Source organism: Apodemus sylvaticus, chromosome 1 (genome assembly GCF_947179515.1).
Source record: "Apodemus sylvaticus chromosome 1, mApoSyl1.1, whole genome shotgun sequence".
Lineage (NCBI taxonomy): Eukaryota > Metazoa > Chordata > Mammalia > Rodentia > Muridae > Apodemus > Apodemus sylvaticus.
Window position 1 is genome coordinate 25,160,274 of NC_067472.1, and position 8,237 is coordinate 25,168,510.

An 8,237-nucleotide genomic window follows, 5' to 3' on the forward strand; every position below is an offset into this window, starting at 1 on the left:
CATTCCCAAGTGAGGAGAGAACCGCCAAGCCCTGGGGAACCGTAAATGTGTACTGCCAAGTGACAGAAGCAAGCGTTACAAAGCCACACGCTTTGTGCTTCCAACCACGTGACGTTATAGAAAGGGTGAAGGGTGAACTGTTGCCAGGAGGTAGGGGCTGGCTGTGAACACAGGGAAACTGAGCAGTTGAGAGCAGCGGACGCATGCGTTCTGGCAAACACTGCCGTGCAGCCCACAGTACAGGTCGCAGGGAAAACTGACTTCACTGAATCCAAACTCATCGTTAGCAGTGATTGGCTGGTAACCACAGTGTTCCATAGAGATGCAAGGCGCTACTGTCTCGTCTGTTTATCTTCCCGGCTTATCTTAACATGTGGATTCACTGCATAAATTTTCTTGCGTGTCTGTAACCCTTTCTTCCTTTGTTTTTTCCCCTCTGTCCTTCAGATGCTGGCCGGAGCCTATGTTTGCTCTCTCTGGTACTGGGTTTTTTTCACTCTCCCCGAAGCTATTTTCCTTTTGTGAGGCAGCTGCTCGCTTGCACGCCTGACTCAAAGGGTTTGGATTTCCTTCTACACCTTCCACTAGGCAGCTGCTGAAATGTACAGTTTTCCTGCTCTGGGGTTTTCCCTTTAAATTATAATAAAATTGTTTTTTTTTTTTTTTGAGTTTCATGTTAAGTCCATTCTTAAATCCTTTTATTTAAGAGATCAAGAACACCGAGAAGGAGCTTCCAGCTTATCTGGCAACATGTCATATCCTGAGTTTGGAGATTTGAGAAATCTCCAAATTTCTGATGACATTATCACAGTGGCCACACAGTGGCTGTTGGGTCCATCAATCGTTCACAGACAGGGAGGGGGCATCCCAACACCGCTGGTAGCTCACCAGAAGGGCAAGCATCACCACAGGGTGCAGAGGAGTACACACTGTGAAGATGGTGGCAAAGACTAGGAGTCCTTCCATGTTCTATATTCCAGAAAGTAATGTGTCCAGAGCTCAGCAGCCTTTATACATAGACATGTAAGTGGATAAGCCTTCTGTTAGCACTGGCCAAATACTAATGTCAGAGAGGGGGAGGGGGAAGGAGAGTTGGAGGGACAGAGAAGGGAAAAAGGAGAGGAGAGAGAGGAGGGGAGGGGAGGGGAAGAAAGAGGGGTAGGGAAGAAAGAGGAGAGGGAAGGATGGAAGACTGGGAAGGAGGGGAGAGGGGGAAGGGGGAGGGGAGAGAGAGAGGTGGGGGGGGAGGAATCCTCCAATGATGCACCCCAGGGTGACCTACTTTCTCCAGTGGCTCAGCTAGGGTTTCTATCACCTCCCAAAATAGGGCTGCCAGCTGGGGACCAGGCCTTCAATATAGGAGGTCATGGGGGCCATTTCATATTTGGTTATAACACTAGCTTTTTGCCCACCATTTATTTTTTTCAGGACCTGTTATCCTCTCTTGTAAGAATCTACCTTGGTTATAAAGCACTCTAGCCATCATAAGAAAGAAAAACAATGCTGAAATGACTCAAAACACTAAAAATCATGCTATAACTTGAGCTAGCGATCCTGATGTTGGGGCGTAGCTACATTCCAGTGGGAGACGAAGTATGGATGCCGAAGAGGCTCCTTCCTGTACACTCATGCTTACTACAGCGTCATTCACGACGGCCAAGAAGTGAATGGGCAGAGGAAGTGTGGTTCACAGGAACAGTGGGATACTATCTAGCCATCCGAGGACACTGTTGTGTCATGGAGCAACATGGATGGAACAGGAAAGCACAACAACAACAACAACAACAACCACAACGACAACAACAACAACAATAACAACAACAACAATCCCCGTCAGGCTCAGAAAAACAGGGTGTACATGATCTTACTTGTGGAACACAGAAAAGTGCTTTCACGGAAACTGAGACTAGAAAGTGGCCAAGGCTAGGCAGAGTAGGAGGGAGGAGGGGGCGGGGACACAGAGGCTAAGCCACAGATAAGTAAGATGCGATTGCACAGTGATGATAGGCAAGAATGCACTGCCTATTGTAAAAGGCTTGAAAATGAACATTACAAGTGGTAAATGTTTGAGGAGATAGACGTGTTTACCTTGGTTTAAACACACAATATATACATGTATCAGGCTTTACATTGGATCCCACAAACATATTTAATGTTTTTGGCTTTGGTATACAAAAGGCCCTGACTCCTCCTTAGAGCAAGACAGCCTTGGGTTTCTTGGAATGGGATAAAAGAGGAAGCAGTTGGAAAAAGAAAATGTGTTTACCCTTCTTTCCTACCTTCCTTCCTTCCCTCCTTCCTACCTTCTGTCCTCCCTTCTTTCCTTCCTTCCTTCCTTCCTTCCTTCCTTCCTTCCTTCCTTCCTTCCTTCCTTCCTTCCTTCCTTCCTCCCTTCCTTCCTTCCTTCCTCCTTCAATCCTTTCCTCCCTCCCTTCTTTCCTCTCTCCCTCCCTCCCTTCCTTCCCTCTGCTTTCTCTCTCCCTCCCTCCCTTCTTTCCTTTCTCTCTCTTTCCCTCCCTTCCTTCCCTCTGCTTCTTCCTCCCTCCCTCTCTTCCTCCCTCCCTTCCTTTCTTCTTCCCTTTCTCCTCTCTTCCACTCCCTTCCTTTCTCCTTCCCTCTGCCTCTCCCTCCCTCCCCCTCTTCCCTCCCACCATCCCTGCTTCCTTCTTTCCTTTCCTGAAAATCAACCCGAAACCCTGCAGCTAGGTCCTCCTGCCACACTAATTGCTACTGTTGAGTAACGTAGCTATCTTTATTTTTAAAATGAAACCACTTTACTTGAAAGCTAATGTCTCTTCACATTAGCTCTGGTCCCTGAGCTGTCAGCAGATGCCCCACAGCAGCTAGGGCTCCAGACAGTGTCATTATATCGACTTAACAGCAAGTCCAAAGTCAGCATGGAAGATTAAAACCACATGCAGTTATAGTTCCCCATGACTCCATTGGGTGAGAAAACGCCTGCTGAGGGTCACATGGGAGGTTCATTTGGTCCATCACAGATGTCCACAACAGTCCATTGTCTTGTTCTTTCATTGGGTGAGCACTACCAGATAGATGAGTCACTGGTTTGCATTTCAAGGTTACAGTAGATGAAAAATACTTATCTATAAGTGCAACAATTACCTTCAGTGGCACTTCATGCAGTAAGGGGGATGCTAGGGGACTTGTTTCAGTGACAGTAAATTTCTTGCTTTCACTCAGGAGCATGTGTATGGAGCACAGCACCACCACACCCCTAGGAGTTGAAGGCACCATTTTACATTTCTTCTTTCTTCTCTGACCCTCTATGACTCCATCTCCAAAACGCACACACCTGGCTTGGAATACGAAGGACTCTTGTACCTGTTCTGTGCCAGGGCTTGGGGGTTGAACCAGGCTCTCTGTCAGTTGCCTCCAAGTATATATATATATATACTAAATATTATATACTAAACTAGATGGCATAGCTTTTTAATTTATTTTAAAACTGTATTTGACTTGAGTCATGCATGGCTTTGGGTAATTTGACCTTGGTCCAGGCTCCCCTGTGGGACTGGGCCTTGCTGCCTAGGGTTTGGTGTTGACAGCTGGAAGGGCCCCTTGCTTTCCTGTACTGTAATGCATTATGAGACTTATGGGTCCCAAGGCTGGGGCCTTCTGGGTGTATTTTTTGTCGGCCTTCTGGGTGTATTTTTTGCCAACCTTCTTGGAGAATGAAATTTGTGCCCTTATTTCAAATTCCTGCCTCAGGACCAGCCCTGCTCTGCTGAGTACCAACTGAGGTTCTTTCTTCATGATCCTCCCAGAATCGGAAGTGACAAACTGAATTGCTTCATGCCCAATGCTCCTTTTAAGAGTATAGGAGTGTGGGGGAGGACTTTGCACAAAAACAGAAAACACTGAAATATTAATTCTGCCTGTAGGGGACCCAGCACAAAATAATTACTCTCTCTGGGCATTTCTGGATTTGGTTTTTTTCGAGATAGGGTTTCTCTGTATAGCCCTGGCTGTCCTGGACCTCACTCTGTAGACCAGGCTGGCCTCGAACTCAGAAATCTGCCTGCCTCTGCCTCCCAGAGTACTGGGATTACAGGAGAGCGCCACCGCTGCCCAGCTCTCTGGGCATTTCTAAAGACCCCTCACTACAAGGTGAAATAGAATTTCCTCCCTACAGGTTGTTACAGGGAACAGGGTTGTGTGAAAATGCCTGGACCACATCCGCAGCAACCTCACACCCAGTGGAAGCAAGGGATGTGTTAGGGAAATTGAGGTTGCCTCTCACTTGGCAATTAGAAGTGGTTTCTCTTTACTGCGTGGCATCCCATTTTGCCTTAAAGCACAGTGAAGAGGGTGGTTCCTGTTCTGACCTGTGGCTAGACCTGGGTGAGCCCTTGGTCTTTCAGCCACAGTTTCTTGATTATAAGGTAAATGCAACAGTATTTACTGCTTGTGATCTTGGGAGAAAGTAGGATTCAGTAATCAGGGCAGTGCCTAGCTCAAAATAATTACCTGCTTTAAGCACCCCCCTTCTCTCAGACCATATGTTCTGTGTGGGCAGAAATGCTTCCAGATGACCTGTGGCTCAGGGACGGGCCTGAAGCTGGGCCCCAGCAGCTAGCAAAGAGGAAGACAATTCCCCCTTCTCCTAGTTCTCAGCGGATCTCATTTGAAGACTATAACATTAAGGTCCCATAGCAATTTAGAAAATAAACAATCCCAGAATAGGTTCCTACAGAATTAAATAGGGCAGTTTAAAAATGGGTCACTGTGGGAAAAGCAAACAAACAAAAGCCTCAACCATGTTATATAACGGAGGCCCCTGGGGCTTTGCCCGCATGAGAAAGCAGCTCTGGAAAGGTGTATGAAGGATTTCAAACCCAAGGCAGGTAAGTTTGTAGCAAATTATTACATCCATTTGCTCCTTTGTCAAAGATCAAGCGTCCAGTGGGAAAAAGATAGCCTTTTCAACAAATAGTGCTGGTTCAATTGGAGGTCAGCATGCAGAAGAATGTGAATCGATCCATTCTTATCTCCTTGTACTAAGCTCAACTCCAAATGGATCAAGGACCTCCACATAAAACCTGACACACTGAAACTAATAGAAAAGAAACTGGGGAAGACCCTTGAGGACATGGGCACAGGGGAAAAGTTCCTGAACAGAACACCGATAGCTTATGCTCTAAGATCAAAGAATTGACAAATGGGACCTTATAAAATTACAAAGTTTCTGTAAGGCAAAGGACACTGTCAAAAGGACAAAACATCAACCAACAGATTGGGAAAGGATCTTCCCCAACCCTAAATCTGACAGAGGGCTAATATCTAATATATACAAAGAACTCAAGAAGGTAGACCCCAGAGAACCAAATAACCCCATTAAAAAGTGGGGTTCTGAGCTAAAGAAAGATTTTTTACATGAAGAACTTCGGAGGGCTGAGAAACACCTTAAGAAATGTTCAACATCATTAATCATTAGGGAAATGCAAATCAAAACAACCCTGGGATTTCACCTCACACCAGTCAGAATGGCTAAGGTCAAAAACTCAGGAGACAGCAGGTGCTGGCGAGGATGCGGAGAAAGAGGAACACTCCTCCACTGCTGGTGGGATTGTAAGATGGTGCAACCACTTTGGAAATCAGTCTGGAGGCTCCTCAGAAAATTGGGCATGACACTTCTGGAGGACCCTGCTATACCACTCCTGGGCATATACCCAGAGGATTCCCCGGCATGCAATAAGGACACATGCTCCACTATGTTCATAGCAGCCCTATTTGTAGTAGCCAGAAGTTAGAAAGAACCCAGGTGTCCCTCAACGGAGGAATGGATACAAAAAATGTGGTATATTTACACAATGGAGTACTATTCAGCCATTAGAAACAATGAATTCATGAAATTCTTAGACAAATGGATGGAGCTGGAGAACATTATACTAAGTGAGGTAACCCAGTCTCAAAAGATCAATCGTGGTATGAACTCACTGATAAGCGGATATTAACCTAGAAACTTGGAATACCCAAGAAATAATCCACATATTAAATGATGTCCAAAAAGAACGGAGGAGTGGCCCCTGGTTCTGGAAAGACTCAGTGCAACAGTATAGGGGAATACCAGAACAGGGAAGTGGGAAGGAGTAGATGGAGCAACAGGGGGAGGGAAGAGGACTTAAGGGACTTGCGGGGAGTGACCCAGAAAAGGGGAAATCATTTGAAATGTAAATAAAGAATACATCGAATAAAAAAAAAAAAAGAAAAAAAGAAAGAAAAAATAACCTTCCTATAAAAGTTACTCTGAGACTTAGTTTCCCATTTCCCAAAGCTTGAGGGCTTGGATGCATCCACAGGGTCTCACAGGATTGGGTAAAATGTCCCAGTATTTTCATAAACACAGTGATGACACTGGCCTTTTAAGCTGGAATAGCTTCTGGATCTGATTTGATTTAAAATCTTGGATTTTCAATTACAAAAGAACACACATGGTATACACTCACTAATAAGTGGATATTAGCCCCAAAACTCTGAATACCCAAGATACAATTTACAGACCACATGAAGTTCAAGAAGAAGGAAGACCAAAGTGTGGATGCTTCAGTTCTTCTGAGAAGGGGAACAAAATACTCACAGGAGCAAATATGGAGATAAAGTGTAGAGAAGAGATTGAAGGAAAGGCCATCCAGAGACTGTACTATCTGTGGATCCATCCCATATACAGTCACCAAACCCTGACACTATTGTGGATGCCAAGAAATGCTTGCTGAAAGGAGCCTGATATGGCTGTCTCCTGAGAGGCCCTGCCAGAGCCTGACAAATACAGAAGCAGATGCTCGCAGCCAATGCGGGGTCCCCAATGGAGGAGTTAGAGAAAGGACTAAAGGAGCTGAAGGAGTTTGCAACCTCATAGGAAGAACAACAATAGCAACCAAGCAGACCCCCCCCCCCCCCCAGAACTCCCAGGGACCAAGCCATCAACCAAGGGCTACACATGACTCTAGCTGCATATGTAGCAGAGGATTGCCTTGTCAGGCATCAATGAGAGGAGAGGTCCTTGGTTCTAGGAAGGCTGGATAGATGCCCCACTGTAGGGGAATTGAGGCTGGGGAGGTGGGAGGGAAGTGGGTGGGAGGGAAGTGGGTGGAGGAACACCCTCAAAGAAGTAGGTAGGGGGGATGGGATAGGGGCTATGGGGGGGGGACTGGAAAAGGGGATAACATTTGAAATGTAAATAAAGAATGCATCCAATAAAAATTTTTTAAAAAGCTTGGGTTTTACATTGTTTTTGTTTTAGTGTTATTATTTTTTCTTCATGTATGAATGGATTTTATTTTGATCAAATCCACACTTTGTCTTCCCCACTGACCCACTAACTTTTTCTGGGTCCCTCTCCTACCCCTTTCCAGGGTAGAATCCTATATCTATCTATCTATCTATCTATCTATCTATCTATCTATCTATCTATCTATCATCTATCTATCTATCTATCTATCTATCTATCTATCTATCTATCATCTATCCATCCATTATCTATCTATCTATCTATCTATCTATCTATCTATCTATCTATCTATCTATCTATCTATCTATCTATCTATCTGAGTCGAGTCAATGTTGCCTGCACAATGCACAGGTATACTGGGCTGTCTAATGCAGCATAGACAACCTACCAAGGGACCTGCTCTGAAGAAAACTGACTTCCCTACCCTCCAGACTGTTTTCTTGCTTTCCCCTGCTGCCCTAGGCTGTCCTCCATCCTTCTGTCGTGCTGTGCTTTATTTTGTTCCCCCACAACATCTCTCTCTCCTCCCCCTCTCAAGTCACCACAGCCTGCAGCGATACTCTCTTCCTCTTTGTCCACAGCATCTGCTGGAATCTTCGCATTCTGCCCTGTGACATCGAATGCTATTATTATCTCCTGCGTGTTAGTGAATGAGTTAACTCAGCAAGCTCATCCTGACAGCTGTGATAGCGTGCCAAGCCCTGCATTAGGGACTGGGAGGTGGGGATGATGTAGCTAAGGTCTGGGGGTCGAGCTTCGGAGTCAGTATGGAGGGACCTGTGGTAAGCACGGCAAGGGGGGGTTCATGGGTCTGTGACAACAGGTGTCTCCTCAGTGGAAGGGGAGGAATGGGTGGGAGGGTTAGGTCGATTTCTGTGTGATGGAACTTGGACTGATTTTTCAAAGGCTGCCTAGGAAAGATGAGGGGAAGGAGCACCAAGGAGACAGTGAGCAAGGCAGAAGGAAGAATAGTGAGGAAGAGCTTTCA